General features: G+C 51.8%; 1 long non-coding RNA gene across 1 annotated transcript; it reads right to left on the bottom strand.

Moving 5' to 3' along the window:
- Positions 1 to 12,124: 12,124 nt before the first annotated feature.
- LOC132535451 (uncharacterized) lies at positions 12,125 to 17,704 on the bottom strand. Its single transcript, XR_009547260.1, has 2 exons — positions 17,162 to 17,704; positions 12,125 to 12,558 (listed from the first exon to the last, which is right to left on the bottom strand). It is a non-coding gene; the product is annotated as an uncharacterized LOC132535451 (long non-coding RNA).
- Positions 17,705 to 17,716: the final 12 nt, after the last annotated feature.

The following is a 17,716-nucleotide window of genomic DNA, read 5'->3' as shown; positions in this document are numbered from 1 at the left end:
CTGGGGGAGTGGGGTAGTGGTGTGGCTGGAAAACTGAGGGGCACCCCACAGCCGACCCCCAGCGCTCCTCATCTGAGCCCGACGTCCCCTCCCGTGTCTTCTGTCCCTTGGCCCAGGGGTCCTTGGGGAACGTCTCTCAGCTGCCCTGTGTCCTGGCCGTCATCTGCCCATGTGCGCTCTGCTTCCTGGGGGACCAGGGACAGGGCTCCTTGTGAACTGGATGGAGGCCAGCAGAACTGGTGTCTGGGGCACCCCCAGAACTACAGATGCTGGGCCAGCCCTGGACAACCCCCCTCAGCTGTCACCTCCCACTCTACCAGCAGGAGGAGGGCTGCCGGAGGGAGGGGTCTGCAGGGGGACTCTGGGTCCTCAAGCAGAGTCGCCTGTGTCCCAGTCAGAGTTCCCGGCAGTCAGGGTGGCCTTCTGTCCCAGAGACTTGTGCCTCTGTCTCTTGGCACAGAGGAGCCCGGGATCTGGGATTCAGGAGCTTGGACCCACCTGCTGTTCCCAGTCTGTTCTAAGCTGGCTCCAGCAGACTGTGAACACTGGGGCTCCCTCAGCCACCATGGGGCTTGTGGGGCTGGGGCTGCACTGGGGAGCTGGGCCTGGGCTCCCATCTCAGCAGGACCATGGAGCGTGGGTGGGCACGAGTGCAGGGCTAAAGGCCAGGCGACCCCCATCGGCAGCCAAGACCTGAGGGAGTCACGAGAGAGAGAGAGAGAGAGAGAGAGAGAGAGAGAGAGAGAGAGCTGTAGCCCTGCTCCACCGCTCATGAAGCTTTCCCCCATAGGTAGGGACCACGGACTTGAATCAGGGTCCTTGTGCATGGTAACGTATGCACTCCACTGGGTGCACCCCTCTGCCCCGCACCCTGCCACCTACCAGAGGTGAATGAAGCAGCACTGCACAGCAGCCAGGCGGGGGGACAGTGTCCTGACCCCTGGATGCCTTGACTCCTGGCCTCCAGCCCATCAGTACCCCTAGTTCCACCCACCTGGCAGTGAGGATGGGGAGGGCTCAGAAGGTGCTGAGAGAGAGAGAGGAGATGTGAGTGGGGCTGGTGAGATTGCTCACCTGGACAGTGTGTTGCTCTGCCATGTGTGTGGCCCAGGTTCGAGCCCGGCCCCCACTTCACTGGAGGAAGCTCTGATGCTGTGGGACCTGTCACTCTCTCTGCCTCTCTATCTACTCATCTCTATCTTAGAAAGAAAACAAATATGGAGTATATACAAAATGAGAGGTGGGTTTGAAGTGCCACAGGAATACATTTACTACTCTGCCATCAAAAAAGATGATAGTGGGGAGTAGGGCGGTAGCTCAGTGGGTTAAGCACACGTGGTGCAAAGCGCAAGGACCAGCATAAGGATCCCGGTTCGAGCCCCCGACACCCCACCTGCAGGAGAATCGCTTCACAGGTGATGAAGCAGGTCTGCAGGTGTCTATCTTTCTCTCCCCCTCTCTGTCTTCCCCTCCTCTCTTCTCTCTGTCCTAGCCAACAATGACGACATCAATAACAACAATAAAACAAAGGCAACAAAAGGGAATAAATAAATAAATAAATACTAAAAAAAGAGATGATAGTGGGGCCACTTGGTGGCACACCTGGTTGAGCGCACTTGTTACAGTGCACAAGGACCCGGGTTTGAGTCCCTGGTCTCCACCTGCAGGGTGAAAGCACTGCGATTGGTGAAGGAGGGCTGCAGGGCTCTCTCTGCCTCTCTTCCCTGCTATCTCCTTCTTCCCTCTCTATTTCTGAGTGTCTCTAGCCAATTAATAACGATAATAATGAAAACCTTAAAAGTGTTTTTTTAAAAAAGATGATAGTGTGTCCATTGAGACAAACTGAATGGAACTTGAGGTAATTATGCTTAGAGAAATAAGAGACAGCTACCAGATTTTTTTATTAACTTTATTTATGTATTGGATAGAGACAGCCAAAAATCGAGAGGTAAGGGGGAGATAGAGAGGAAGAGAGACAGAGAGACACCTGCAGCCCTACTTCACCACTTGTAAAACTTTCCCCCTGCAGGTGGGGACCAGGGGCTAGAACCTGGGTCCTTGCTCTCTGTAACAAGTGTGCTCACCCAGGTACACCACCATCTGGTCCCTACCAGATGGTTTTGTTCATATGTGGAATTTAGAGATCTGGTACACATGAACTTGAGAAAAAAAAAGAAGAGGAAAGAAAGGCAAGCAAACTGTCTCTTAAGATTTTGCGAGATCTCCGGTGGGCATCTTTGGGAGGTGGGAGGGTGGGGGCAAGAGCTCTGGTGGTGGGTGTGGTGTAGAACTAGACCTATCATCTTACAGACCTGTGACCTTCCATTAATCACAAATAAAAATGATAGACGAATAGAATCTAAGCTGGACAAATAAAGCACAGCAAGGTGCTCAAGAGTTTCTCACTGGCCAAGGCCAGGGCTCCCCAGGGCCCTCCACCCCCATCCCCACAGACCAGCCCTCTCTGTCCTGGCTCTGCCCCATGGCTGCTGCTGTCTGGGGTCCAGGGGAACTCTGAAGCTCCTCTCAGCCTGCACCCCTGTCTCTGCCACTCCCTCTGGAACCTTCCCGCTCCCTGTTTTCACCTCCAGGCAGCTGCCCCCATCTGCCCTGAAGTGACTTCCTCCCTCCCTCCTGGGAAAGAAGCCATAGTTCTCCCAGCAGACCACCTCCTCAGCCGGCCCGGCCCTGGGGTGCAGCCTCAGCCCCCTTACTGGGAGGCCTTGCAAGAACCCTGGTCCCCCTTCTCTGAAGGTACTTGGGGTCCCTCCCTTACCTCATCTGGGGGCTCCTTTCTGCTCCCTGGGAAGCTGCCATTGGAGCGGGGCCACCAAAGGGGCTGGAGGCAGGTGAGAGGTGGCAGGCGCACCCCTTGCCCAACGCTCTGGCTCCCCCTCTTCTCCTGGGGCTCCTGGGCCTTCCCTGGGAGGTCTGACCCGGGCAGCCCAGGGACGGGGGAGGAGGCCATTAATCACAGTTATTTATTCTTCCTTATGTAACGGCCGTTATGAAACGGGACCTCGTACCAGGCCTGGTGAGGGAGGGTCAGGCGACAGATGGTCCTGAGGGTGCCCGATAGCTGGGTGGGCCAGGCCCAGGGGGCACCCACAGGCCAGCCAGCAAGAGAGGAGCTACTGGTTCTGGGGGAGGGGGCTCCCCCTTCCCTGGTCCCTGAAGGGGAGGGGTTGGGTTAGACCCCTCCCATCACACACACACACACACACACACACACACACACACACACACACACACACACACACACCATCTCTGGCTCCAGGGTGGCCTGGGTCACAGCTGGAGTTGTCACAATATTGACCCAGGCGGAGATGACATCCAGAGGACAGGGTCTCCAGAAGAGACCCAGCCCAGGGATCAAGCTGGATTGGAAGCAGCAAGGAAGAGGGGCCTGTGCTGGGGGGGTCTGGGGACTGAGAGCTGGGGTGCTGCCAGCTGCACCCAACTGCCCTGGGGCCCCTGCTGGGGCCCCATGCTCACAGCATGAACTCTCAGGGAAACAGAGAAGACTGGAGTCAGAGTAAGCACACTTCACTCACTCACTCACTCACTCACTCACTCACTCACTCACTCCACATTAGCGTCTAAGGCTGACAGTGTTCCTTGAAGAAGAAATACACACACTGGCACTGTAGCTCACCTTGGACAGTGCTCTGCTTTGCCATGTGCTCGACTTCCCACCACAGTGCAGGGAGTTTCAGTTCTACGGGCACTTTCACCCTCTGCCTCTCTGTCTCTTGTCAAGAAAGAAAGAAAGAAAGAAAGAAAGAAAGAAAGAAAGAAAGAAAGAAAGAAAGAAAGAAAGAAAGAAAGAAAGAAAGAAAGAAGGAAAGAAAGGGAGGAAGGAAGGAAGGAAGGAAGGAAGGAAGGAAGGAAGAAGAAAGGCAGAAACATACTCTATGCTACACCTGAAGAAGGTGGGTCCTGATATTGGGGCAGCCTGGAATGTTCCTACTCATGACCACAGCATGTGAGCTCAGATCTACAGGGACTCAGAGGTCACATAGGCCCCCTAAGCTGAATATGGGCCCCAGATTAGATCAAATCGATGGGGTTTACAGTCAACAATATTTATATACCTTTCCCATATTTGGGAGCTACTCTCTTCCCTGATCCAGATTTCTGGTCCTTTTCCAACCATGACATCATCTCCCCAGACAATAACTTGCTTGGATTCACCTGCATATCAGATGTCAGGCTCAGGGAAAAAAAAAACAAACCAAAAAACAACTAGTATAGTCATGGGCCCTTTGGAATATAATTAAAATAGACCTATCTACAAAATGAAGACCCCCCCCCAACTCTTCATCTGCACTATTTCAGCCTTTAGGTTCATGATTAGTCAACAACTTGTTTGGCTTTATATGTTAACTCTCTTTTCAGCCACCAGGTTCCATGATGCCAACCAGACTTCCCTGGACAGACAACGTCACCAATGTGTCCTGGAGCCCAGATCCCTGCCCCACTAGGGAAAGAGAGGCAGGCTGGGAGTATGGATCGACCTGTCAATGCCCATGTTCAGCGGGGAAGCAATTACAGAAGCCAGACCTTCCACCTTCTGTATCCCATAATGACCCTGGGTCCATGCTCCCATAAGCTTAGAGAATAGGAAAGTTATCAGGGGAGGGGATGGGATACAGAGTTCTGATGGGGGGAATTGTGTAGAGTTGTACCCCTCTTATCTTATGGTTTTGTCAATGTTTCCTTTTTATTAAAAAAAAAAAAAAAAAGAATAAATGCTAAAAAAAAAAAAAGAAAGAAAGAAAGCCTCCCCCACAGCCACCACCCCAGACACGGCCTGTCTGCCGTCTGCTGTCAGACCCCCTTTGTCCTGTCATCACCTTTCTTGGTGCATCGTTCAAATCCTCCCAAGGCTGCGGGTGGACCACTCAGCCCCAACCTCATACTAATGGAAGGCAGAACCCCCCTTTTGCCAGGCCCAGCATTCACAAACAGGCACCTGGGGCCGCCTCAAGGGGGCTGGAAGTGACAGGGTGGGGGTGGGAGGCTGGCCAGCCTGATGGGGACATGGGACAGCTCCGACAACCCAGAGGCCACAGGCTGCTACTGGCCCCAGCACTTGACATGAGCAGGAGAACCTTCTCTGAGCAGATGTGTGAATGCCTGCACCCAGCCTGGCCAGAGCCTCACAGGAGGGACAAAAGGGAGGAGACAGGGAGGGGCAGCTCCCCTAAGAACTATCCCAGGCTGGCTCACAGAGAAACTCCCAGGAGGCAATGGGACAGAGGCCCCTGACAATCCTGCCTTCTTCTTTCTTTCCTTCTTTCTTTCTTTCTTTCTTTCTTTCTTTCTTTCTTTCTTTCTTTCAAATATTTATTTATTCCCTTTTTTTGCCCTTCTTATTATTGTTGTTATTGATATCATCATTGTTGTTGGATAGGACAGAGAGAAATGGAGAGAGGAGGGGAAGACAGAGAGAGAGGAGAGAAAGACAGACACCTGCAGACCTGCTTCACCGCCTGTGAAGTGACTCCCCTGCAGGTGGGGAGCCGGGGGCTCGAACCAGGATCCTCACGCCGGTCCTTGTGTTTTGTGCCACATGCACTTAACCTGCTACACTGCTGCCTGAATCCTGCTCCTGCCTTTATTTGCCAATATCCTTGTGGAATACTCTGTGCCAGACGGGGCCCAGAAGTACTTAGCACCCAGCACCCAGGAGCATCGGCCGCGTGGGGTGGGCTGTGGAGCGGCAACCTGGCTTCAGCCCCGCCTGGGCCCCAGGGAGGAGCTCACAGGGAGCACTGATCCCGGCTCACTCCCTGATGGGCCAGGCCCCCATCGAGCACAGCCTGTTCCTGCCCGTGACCCCCAGCCTGTTCTCAGACCCCAGTGGCCGGTCAGCGTGGGCTCCTGGGCCACTGCCCAGGGCCCCGCCCAGCTCTGTGAACATGTCCCGAGGTCCCCAGGGTTCTTGAGGGTCCCCCAGAGCTGGGGGAGGCGGGCTTCTGTGGCCAGCGCACTCGATGCCCGGATGCAGAGGTTGCCTGGCATTTCCTGTGTTGGCTTTGGCACAGCGCACAGGGAGTCTTGCTCTGGAAGGACTGAGCCCTCCCTCCACCGCTCCCCTGCTGCCCTGCCAGGACTCACAGGGCTCATGCCAGTCAGACTCAAGAATGGGCCTGCTGAGTCTCCCTGGGTGTGTGAGGCCCTGCACACAGCCCCCCAGAACTGGGGCTCCAGGGGGTGCTGGGCTGAGCCCCTTTGAGTGTCTCCTCTCACCTCTGAGGTCTGTTCCCCCCAAACAGCAGAGTCTCAGACACTTGGGGGGTCTCTGTGAGCAGGGTGTCCCATTGCTGCCCCGCTGCCCGATCCCGGCCCAGACCTCCTACCACCCTCCCACCCCTGGCATGTGACACTCCTAGTGATGGGGAGATAGGTGAGGCTGGGAAAGAGGACAACCCCACCTTGTCACTGTCTACAGTGCCTGCCTCTCTTTTTTCTAGACTTGGGGTGCCAGTAGACCTCCAAACCAGAGAGGGGCTGGTGGTGACACTCTCAATTGAGCACCCACATTACTATGTGCTGGGACCTGGGTTCAAGCCCTCGGCTCGCATTTGCAGGGGGAAACTTCCAAGCAGGGTTACAGACGTCTCTCCTTCTCAGTCTCTCCCCCTCTCTTTGTCTCTGTCTCTATGAGAAGAAGGAAGGAAGGAAGAGAGGGAGGAAGAGAGGGAGGGAGGGAGGGAAGGAGGGAAGGAGGGAAGGAGGGAGGGAGGAAGGTGGCTACCATGGATGGTGGAATCACTGTGCAGACATCAAGCCCCAGCAATAACCCTGGTTGAAAATTTTAAATGAAGGGACAGTGAACTCTCTCAGAGTCAGACACTGAAGTGTGAATCCCAGCTCTGTTCAGCCCAGCTGTGTGCTTGATGGCTGTGGACACAGCACACTGCCTTGCCCTCAACGGGGACAGCAGACGCCCACGGAGTCTCTGAGCCCTGGTGCATAAAAGCTGCTCTCCTCCTCCTTCTCCACTCCTCCTCTTCACCACTTGTGGAGCAATTCCCCTGTAGGTGGGAAGCCAGGGACTTGAACCCAGATCCTTAAGCTGGTCCTTGTGCTTAATACTATGTGCGCTTAACCTGGTGTGCTACTGCCCGGCCCTTCCTTCCTTCCTTCCTTCCTTCCTTCCTTCCTTCCTTCCTTCCTTCCTTTCTTTTTTTTCTTTCTTTCCTTTTAATTTTATTATCTTTATTTATTGGATAGAGACAGCCAGACATCAAGAGGGTGATAGAGAGGGAGGGAGACAGAGAGACACCTGCAGCACTACTTCACCACTTGCAAAGCCTTCCTCCTGCAGGTGGGGGTCAGGGGCTTGAACCCTGGTCCTTGCACGTGTGCTCAACCAGGTGCGCCACCACCCGGCCCCACATTCTTTCTTTTTTAAGACTCTACTTAATAATAAGAAAGGATGCAGTGACTGAGTTTGAGTGTTGGGATTATGAATGAACTTTGGTTTTGGTTTTTGCTTTTAGTTTCTGACATTTTTCCCCCAGAAAATGATATTTCTTTGTTTTGCTTGGTGTTTGCTCCAGAGTCCCCAGATGTGTGTGTGTGTGGGGGGGGGGGGAGGCGTGGGGGGGGCATGGGGAGTGAGACTCAGCCCAGCTGCAGAGGGGACCCAGGGAAGGCCAGGACACCCTCTCCCCCAAGGCCAACCTCTCTCTCTCTCTCTCTCTCTCTCTCTCTGCCTGGAGCCTCTGCCCAGAGCACTCCTCACCAGTCCCAGTGGGAATGCCGGCTAGGCCCTTTCTCAGACTCAGTACCCAGGAAGCCTTCCTGGCTGCTCCGCCCCAGGCCAGCTGCAAAAACAACAGCCAGTACCCCAAGGCTTGTCCCTGCAGCCCCGAATAGGGAGTGGGGTCTGAGGTGGGGTAGGAGGTGCAGGGGTGTTGTGCAGGGGGTGGGGGTGGGCTCTTGCAGCCCGGGGCTGGCTAGGGCAGGGGCCTGGAGGGGGTGGTGGTGGGCAATGCCTCCCTGGGGGCTGCCTGGTGGGGGTGGAGAGAGAGAGAGCCAAACCCCTTGGGAGCTGGCTAAGCCAAGCTGTGGGCAGCTGGCTCCACAGTGGGTCCCCGCCGACAGGGGCAAGCTTTCCCATGGACCAAATGGGGCCTTCAAACTCTGGGGCGTGTCCTGTGGTCTTCTGGGGGGGTGCTTGGTAGGGGGCTCAGAATCCAGCAGGGCTCTCTGTCCAGAAGCCACAGAGGCTGTCCTGTGACAGGGACATGGGACCTCAGCCAGAAAGATGGGGCAGCAGCCTTACTCCCCTGAGCCTTGGAGGCCATCCTCCCACCCCCACCAGAGGGTGGGGCACTGTAACCAAGAGCCACTGTGGACACCTCTCCAGACAGACCGACCGGCCCGTGTGGGTAAGAGCCTCAACTCCCACACTGACCATGACAGCCCCCCTCACTCAGCCTCTCCGTATTCTACCAGAAAACGTATTCTGCCAATCCCTGGCAGCATGGCTGCGGCACCATCTTGGGCATCGTAAAGGGAGGGTCTTGTGACACGAGCTTTGGATCTGGGCCTGGGGAGGTGACTCAGTGGGTGGAGCACTGGGCTCCCATGAGTGAGGAGCCCCCTGGTCTGATCCCCAGCACTCGATGCTGGGATGCTGCTCTGGTCTCTCTCTCATAAAAGAAGTAAACAAAGGCCAGGGAGACTGCACAGTGGTTCTGCAAAATAACTGTCCTGCCTGAGGCTCCAAAATCCCAGGTTCAGTCTCTGGCCCCATTAGCCAGAGCTGAGCAGGGCTCTGGTAAAAAGAACCCTAATAATAGGGGTTGGGGGCAGGCAGACTCTCCAGCACCAGGTCCTGAGTTCATCTCCAGCACTGCGTGTGCCAGGGTGGTATTCAGAGCCCCTCACTGCTAGACAAGAAATCTAGGAAGGAAAGGCGGAGTTGGGCAGTAGTACAGCAGGTTAAGTGCATGTGGCGCAAAGTGCAAGGACTTGCATTAAGGATCCCGATTTGAGCCCCCGGCTCCCCACTGCCGGGGAATCACTTCACAAGGTCTGCAGGTGTCTGTCTTTCTCTCCCCCTCTCTGTCTTCCCCTCCTTTCTCCATTTCTCTCTGTCCTATCCAACAATGACGGCATCATTAACAACAATAAAACAACAAGGGAAACAAAAGGGAATAAATAAACATTAAAAAAAGGAAGGAAGGAAAGAAAGAAGAAAGGAAGGAAGAAAGGAAGGAAGGAAGGGAGAAAGAGAAAAAAGAAAGGAAGGGAGGGAGGAATGGAAGCTGGTATTATTTTTCTCTGGATTATTTGGACTTTAAAACCTTATCACACACATTAGAATTCCTTTTTATGAAGTCTTTCTTTTCTTTTTTTTTTTTTTTTTCAGTCCTCTCAGTTGCAGCCTGGGAAGGGAAGTGGTGCAGCAGTGAAAGTGTTGGACTCTCAAGTGTTGCTGAGGAGTTATTCTGATGCAGTCTCCGCCCCCAGGTTTTTCTATGCCCCACGTTGGGCGCCATTTGTTGTTAAAATTTCGAACGGCTCTTGCCGGGCTGGCTTGCTTCACGGCGGGTAACAGAGACGCGGAGACAACGGCTGGGCAGGGAAGCTGTATTTCTTTATTCAGGAACAACGATTCATAAACTAAGACAAACTAATCACCAAAAGAGAGTTCCCGAGTTACAGAGTAAGAGGGAGTGTTTGTGCCGCCGCAAAGAGACAGCCGAGTTCTGTTTGGTGATTAGTTTGTCTTAGTTTATGAATCATTGTTCCTGAATAAAGAAATACAGCTTCCCTGCCCAGCCGTTGTCTCTGCGTCTCTGTTCACCACTGCGAAGCCAACCCGGCCGGCAAGAGCCTTAGAAATATTAACAACACTCAAGCATGAGTTTTGAGTCTCCTTCCTGTCACTGTTTGTGCCAGAGTGATGTTTCGGTTCCTTAGCTCTCTCTCTCTCTCTCTCTCTCTCTCTCACTCTATCTTTCCCTAATTAATAAATACATTTTTTAAGTATCTCGTTTGAGACAAGGAGAAACCTTATCTGGTAGAGCAATCTCTTTGCCAGGCACAGGGACTGAGGTCTGAGCCCTAGCACCACATGGGAGCACCATGCCCAGCAGCAGCAGAAGCTCCATGAACAGCCGAGCAGTGCTGTGGTGTCTCTCCTCTCTGAATGTCCCTCTCTGTCTGGAGATGAAATGGAAAAGAAAAGAAAAAGAGTCTGCTGGGAGCAGTGGAATCATGCAGGCCAAACGAATCAGGAAAACCAAGCCAAACAAAAGACCCTCTCTTCATTGAGTGATGAGTATCCAGATGGACTACTCTAGTGATCACCAATAACACGACAGGGCCGGGTGGGTGGGTACCTGGTGGAGTGCACATGTTACAGTGCACAAGGACCCAGGTTCAAGCCCCCGATCCCTACCTACAAGAGGGAAGCTTCATGAGTGGTGAAGCAGGGCCGCAGTTGCCTCTCTCCCTCTCTGTCTCCCCCTTTCCTTTCAATTTCTGGCTGTCTATAGCCATTAAATAAAGATTACAAAAAAATAAAGAAGTCATACTAAAAAAAATAGTAGCAAGACAGCTCTACATCCTTGGCACTGCTTCCGTTTACCAAAGGTGACTGGGATTATCACCTCCCCTGACCCACAAGCCCCGAGGAGTGGGAGAGGAAGACCCCAGGTCCACGCTGAGTCACACTGCAGACGCCATCGGCGGAGCAGTAGCCTTGAGCCGTGGCCACCTCTCCTCCTCAGCACAGACGCTGCAGTGTTGAGGGTGACCCCAGCGATTGTGAAATAAGCACGACCAGCCCCCTCCAGCGGGCTGCAGGAGACCAGAAGAGATAAGGATGGTGAAAGCCTTTAGAAGGCAAAAACCCTCTCCAGTGCAGAGAACGAAGCTTCCCAGAGCACAGGGGCGGTCCTGGACGCACTGTGGCACTTGGCATAAAATTATTCGACAAGCACCAAGGAGCGGACATGTATATCTGTGGAGAGGGACTGTCGGCACGCAGCCCTGAGGACAGGAGGGCTGCTTGTTCGGTGTGTGTGTGTTTTCTAGTTGCACACTGTGGCACTAGAATTTCCTCCCATAATCCCAGTAGTGGACCCTGGTCGAATAGTAGGACAGGGTTAGATCAACAAGAACACAAATGCAGCAGCTGGGGAGACAGCCCCCGATGCAGCAAAGGACCTGCGTGTCCGAGGCTGCCCACTGGAGCCCCAGGGTCCGTATGGCAGAGCGCTGGTGTGGCCTCTCTCCGCGCCCTTCTCCCTCTCCCTCTCCTTTTCTCTCCAGTTTATGCCAGAGCGCTGGTGTGGCCTCTCTCTGCGCCCTTCTCCCTCTCCCTCTCCCTCTCCTTTTCTCTCTAGTTTAGACCAAGACCAACTTCTCATCTAGCTGAATCAATTAAATAATGAACTCCTCCTACCTTGACCAATAATAAGGCTGGGCTCCACGAAGGTCAAAACAGAAGCTTTGTCAAGACTCTAGTAACTTGGGGGGCCGGGTGGTGGTGCACCTGATTCAGCGCACATATTGCAGTGCGCAAGGACCCAGATTCAAATCCCTGCAGGGAGAAGCTCACGAGTGGTGGAGCAGGGCTGCAGGTGTCTATTTGTCTCTCCCTCTCCCTCTCAATTTCTCTCTGTCTCGATCCAATAAATAAAAAAATAAAAAATAAAAAAGATTCTGGCAAGTCAGCATAGACAAGGAGGAAGTTGCCGGTGGCAGGACTGCTCTCCTCCCAGCAGGCCGGATGGTGGTTCCCACACTTACCAGCTCCCTTGCTCTTTCTTTCTCTCTCTAGAACCTGCTTCTGCTTAGCTGGACAGCGGCCTGACCTCCTCCACCACTTGGAGAATCTGATAGCCCCAAGCCGACCTTCCCTCTCTCTGGCTGGCTGATCCACAGAGCCAAATGTGGGGCAGGCAGAAAGGTTTTACTTATCAGTGGGGAGGTGGCATGACAGACAGGCCTGGGAGCGGTCCTATTCCTGACATCTGGGGCTGCCAGGGTACCAGGAGGCTCCAAGATTGACAGCCCCACCTAAATGACACAAGGGGTGGGGGGCACTCCCAAAGATAAGGGGGGGGTGTAGGCCAGACAAAAACAACAGGTGTCAGTGACAATAGCGCTTGTTCTCAGGTTGCGTGGAGACATGACTTACGCACCAAAACAATCAGGGGAGATAAAAACAGTAGCGTATTCACATGCCCAAGTGTTGAGTCAATGTCATTCAGGAAAAGGAAGTGACCTGATGGCCTTAGAGCCAAAAGAGAAAGACACAAATATTTTGGTCTGTCTCCCTCTCTCCACTCAAGAGTTCTCATCATGGTCAATGTCTTCTCCACACTGACTCAGAGGCCGTGATCTGATAACTGTGCAGCCAGCCAGCCAGAGAGCTGAAAATGAGACTTACAGCGAGTCCAGAACATCCGGTCAGCATCGCCCGACTCCTCCTGACAGAACGGGCCTGCTGGAAGCTTTCTTCTTGCCTTCTTTTTCCTTCCTTCAGCTTTTCCTGCTGTAACCAGGGTCCACGTTGCAGGCATTCTGGAAAGTACAGAACAGATGAAAACAGAAAATTTTTTTGTTTGTTGGGATTGGATATGACTGCCAGTGACAGAAAGCCTGAGATAGCAACAGGGGCTTCAACAAGACTGATGTCTGTGCTGTTCAAAGCTCACGTGGGGCCCAGAGGCCTCAAGACACCCAGACCCATCTGCTGAGTGGCCTGTGTCCTCCCCATCTAAGCTGGAGAAGAGACAGGGAGAGAGAGAGGTGAAGGGCCCAAACCAGCGACTCCTGGGGAAGGTTTTCAGGCTGACGCTTCAGGCTGTCCCGCTGGCAGGAACAGTCACAGAGCAGCATCTGCTGCTGGGGACACGGGGGCTATAGTCCCGATTCTGGGAGGCTTTGGGCCCAGCTAAAGCTCTCTTGCTATAGAAGAAGGGCTCTTGGGGTCGGGCGGTAGCGCAGTGGGTTAAGTACACGTGGCATGAAGCACAAGGCGCAGCATAAGGATCCCAGTTTGAGCCCCCGGCTCCCCACCTGCACGGGAGTTGCTTCACAGGCAGTGAAGCAGGTCTGTAGGTGTCTGTCTTTCTCTCCCTCTCCCTGTTTTCCCCTCCTCTCTCCATTTCTCTCTGTCCTATTCAACAACGATGACATCAACAACAACAACAATAAAACAACAAGGGCAACAAAAGGGAAAATAATAAAAAAATGGTTTCCTTTGTAAAAGACCATGGGGGTGGATTTCTGGCTCACAGCCTGTAGATCCTGTTTCTAGTCAGTCCAGAGTGTGCTCAGAGATGTAACCACCTAGACGAAGCAGCTCAGCTTCAAGTCACCACTAAGGTTTAAATACAGACCCTTCGTCCAGGTTCTGATAGAACATTACACATAATGGTCTGTTTGATCAAGACAGCAACTGAAGAAAACTCAACATAAAACAGAGCTGTGCAAATTCCATAAAGAGGACATCAAAATTATGGTCCTAAGACTGCTCCCAAAAGGAGAAAATCAGTAGAAAAAAAACTTTAGCAGAGTTCAAGAAAGTATGAAAGGAACTATGAAAGAAGTCAGAGAGATAAGGAAAACAGTAGTAAAATAAAAACAAAGAGGAGAGCACAGTGGAGGTAAACATCAGTGGGCAGACAAAAGCCAAAGTTAAAGTGGTGCTGGGTAGGTCAGAGGAGGTGAGCATTGAAGAAGAGGAAGTTGCGGGGGTGGATAGCATAATGGTTATGCAAAGAGACTCTCATGTCTGAAGTTCCAAAGTCCCAGGTTCAACCCCCTGTACCACCACCAGCCAGAGCTGAACAGTCCTCTGGTTAAAAAAAAAAAAAAAAAGGGAGTCAGGCGGCGGCACAGCAGGTTAACCGCACGTGGCGCAAAGCGCAAGGACTGGCATAATGATCCTGGTTCGAGCCCCCGGCTGCCCACCTGCAGGGGAGTCGCTTCACAGGCGGTGAAGCAGGTCTGCAGGTGTCTGTCTTTCTCTGCCCCTCTCTGTCTTCCCCTCCTCTCTCCATTTCTCTCTGTCCTATCCAACAATGATGACATCAAGAGCAACAATAACTACAACAATAAAAAAACAACAAGGGTAAGAAAAGGGAAAATAAATAAATATTTTAAAAAATTTAAGTTTAAAAAAATTAAATAAATAAATAAAATAATTTAAAAAAAGAAAAGGAAGTAAAAATAATATGAAAGTTATGAGACAGTATCTAAAGGAACAACATCTACATCAGATCAATGCCAGGGGAGAAGAAAGGGACAGAATTCTTAAGAGTATCTGAAAATTTGCCCCAAAATTGAAGGAGGCAAAATAACCAGATTCAGGAAGCTCCACAAGTTCCAGACAAAATAAACACACATAACAATTAAGATGACAGCATCAAAGATAAAGAGTTTTAAAGGCAGCAAGAGAAGAAATTCAAAAGGGTCACCTGCAGAGCAATTTCCACCTTAGACCACCAGCTGACTTCTCAGCAGGAAGAAACAGTAAAGGTCAGAAAGGACTGGCAGGTATATAAAAACTACAATAGAACTATATCCTGCTAGCTTATCAGTCAGGGTTGAAGGAGTGGTGAAGAACTTTTCAACCAGACCTGGATTCAAGCCCCCACCCCTCATCTTTAGGGGGGATGAGCAGGTCTGCAGGTGATGAAGCAGGTCAGCAGGCATTTGTCTCTTTCTCTCCCTCTTTATCTCTCCCCCTCAATTTATCTCTGTTCTACAGAAAATAAGAAAAAGAAATTTTTATTATTATCATTTTGCTTCCAGAGTTACCTTCTGGGGCTTGGTATGGGCACTCTGAATCCACTGCTCCAGGAAGCCATTTTTCCCCCTTTCTACTAGATAAGGCAGGAAGAAATTGAGAGAGGAGGGGAAGACAGAGATGGAGAAAAGAAAGAGAGATACCTGCTTCACCACTTGTGAAGGGACCCCATCCCCTACAGATGGGGAGCCTGGAGACTTGAACCAGGATCCTTGTGTGGGTTCTTGTGCTTTGTACTATGTACACCTAACCCAGTGCTCCACCACCCAGCCCCAGAAAAATAAATTTTAAAAAAAGAACTTTTCAGACCAATTGTAGCAAAAGGAATTTACTGACCCCCCAAAAAATACATTTATTGAGGTACCGTTATGCTCATAGATAGGAAGACTCAGTATCATAAACATATAAATTCCCCTAAAATTGATTTAGAGATTTAAAACATTCCAGTCAAAAATTCCATTGTTTTTAGAAAAGAATAGACAAGATATTTTTAATATATGCATATCAAAGGAAAAGACTGGGGGCTGGGCAGTGGTGCACCTGGTTAAGCACACACATTACAATGATTAAGGGCCCGGGTTTCAGCCCTTGGTCCCCACCTGCAGCAGGAAACTCCATGAAGTGAAGCAGAGCTGCAGGTGTCTCTCTGTCTCTTTCCCTATCTCCTCCCCTCTTGATTTCTCTCTGTCCTGTCAAATAAGACCGAAAGGAAAAGTATTTATTTAAAAAGAAAAGAATAAAGACCCAAACTACCCAAGTTCAGCTTAAATAGAGTAATACAGTAGGGGATTGAGCAGTGGTGCAGTGGGTTAAGAGCATACAGTACAAAGTAGAAGGACCACCACAAGGATCCCGGTTCCAGCCCCCAGCTCCCCACCTGCGGGGGTGAGCGGTCACTCACAAGTGGTGAAGCAGTTCTACAGGTGTCTGTCTTTCTAATTTCCCTCTATATTTCCCTCTCCTCTCTCAATTTTTCTCTGTCCTATCCAATAAAAATGAAGAAAATGGCCTCCAGGAGCAGTGGATTCCTGGTGCCTGCACCAAGCCCCAGTGATAACCCTGGAAGCAAAAAAAAAAAAAACCCCACTGATGTGTCCTGGAGCCCCACCTCCCCAGAGCCCTGCCCCACGAGGGAAAGACAGACACAGGCTGGGGGTCTGGATCCACCTGCCAACGCCCATGTCCAGCGGAGAAGCAATTACAGAAGCCAGAGCTCCCACCTTCTGCTCCCCATAGTGATCCTGGGTCCATGCTCCCAGAAGGATGAAGAATAGGAAAGCTATCAGGGGAAGGGGTGGGATACAGAACTCTGGTGGTGGGAACTGTGTGGAATTGTACCCCTCTTATCCTAAGGTCTTGTTGATATTTTAATTTTTTATAAGTAAAAAAATTAAAAATAAAATAAACTAATACAGTAAAGGATTTTTACCAGACAGCAAAAGCATTATTATTTTTATAACTAGGTCAATGCGAATAGACTGTAATATGGATTTAGAGAAAGGCAAACTGAGCAATGGAACAAAATAGAGGTCTCCAACACAAACTTGGCATTTTGCAGCGGTGACATTAAACAAATCTCCAGAGATGAAAAAGAAAACTGAAATTGGACGCCCTTCGTTGGCCATACATAGTGATCCCAAGTCACGTGTGAGAACAAAATTTTTGAACATTTAAAAGAAAGTGTGGGAGGTTACCTTTAGGATTTGGGGTGAGAACTGATTTTTTTTTTTTGAGAAATGGTATTTACTGTATAAAATATGCCCCCCAACCCTATCTACTTTCTTTTTAAATTTTATTATCATTTTAAGATTTTATTTATTTATTCATGAGAAATTCTAGGAGAGAGAGAAAGAACCAGACATCACTTTGGCAAATGTACTGCTGCTGGGGATTGAACTCAGGACCTCATGCTTGCCAGTCCAATGCTTTATCTACTGCGCCACCTCTAGAACCACTATTTTATTATTAATTTATTTTATTTTATCTTATTGCCTCGAGGGTTATCACTGGAGCACGCGGTGCCTGCATTATGAACCCAGCTCTGGAGAGCCATTTTTGAATTTTCATTTTTCATTGGCTAAGACAGAGAGACAGAGAGACAGGGATAGAGATAGAGTGATATAGACAGGGGTAGAGGTCGGGGTGAGAGAGAGCGCGCGCTCCGGTCCCGGTGCACCGGGTTAAGCACACACAGTACTAAGCGCAAGGATCCCAGTTCCAGGCGTCGCCTCCACCTGTCTGCTCTGTCTGTCTCTGAGAAAGTCAAACACGGCAAAAACTCCTCCACATCTGTCGGGGAAAGTCTTTTTAAACAGCCACTAGAAAGCAGGCAACAGGCGGGCCGCGTCGCAGCGGCGGAGCAGGACGTACAAGGGCAGCGAGCTGCGGTCTCAGGAGGCTTCCTACTGTGTGTGCCAAGCCGGTTTTCGGGTGTCAGGAAGCTTCTGCATTCCAAGCTGCGTTTTCCACCGGGTGCTGAACTGCACGGCCGTGGCTGGGTGTCGTCTGCCTGTCTGTCTGCGTCTGGCCCTTTCTGGAGGGCGGCCCGTCCGCGCCGCAAGGTGCTGTGTGCGCAGGAGGCAGGTGAAGCGCTCGGCCCTGGGGCCCGCGGCCGACTCGCCCCGCCGGCGTCCGCAGGGAGCGCAGTCCCGGCCCCGAGACACCAGCCCTCCCGCGACACCCTGTCGGCGGGCGAAGACTGCCGCCACCTCCCAGCCCCTGCTGGCGTCGCCGGGCTGTTCCCATGGCAACGCGCCCGCCATCCTCCCGGGACCTCCCACGTCCCCTCTTGTCTCGCCTCCCCGACGCCGGCACCCGCCGCTTCCGGCGTTCCAGCCTCCAGGCTCCACGTCTCTGATTGGCTTAGGCCGGGGAAGAGGCGTGGCTTTTCGACCCCGGGGCTTCTCCCGCCCCCCAGCGGAAGTC

The sequence above is a fragment of the Erinaceus europaeus genome, chromosome 22, assembly GCF_950295315.1.
Source record: "Erinaceus europaeus chromosome 22, mEriEur2.1, whole genome shotgun sequence".
NCBI classification, from domain to species: domain Eukaryota; kingdom Metazoa; phylum Chordata; class Mammalia; order Eulipotyphla; family Erinaceidae; genus Erinaceus; species Erinaceus europaeus.
The sequence above is the reverse complement of the archived record's forward strand: the minus strand, read 5'-3'. Positions and strand labels throughout refer to the sequence as shown.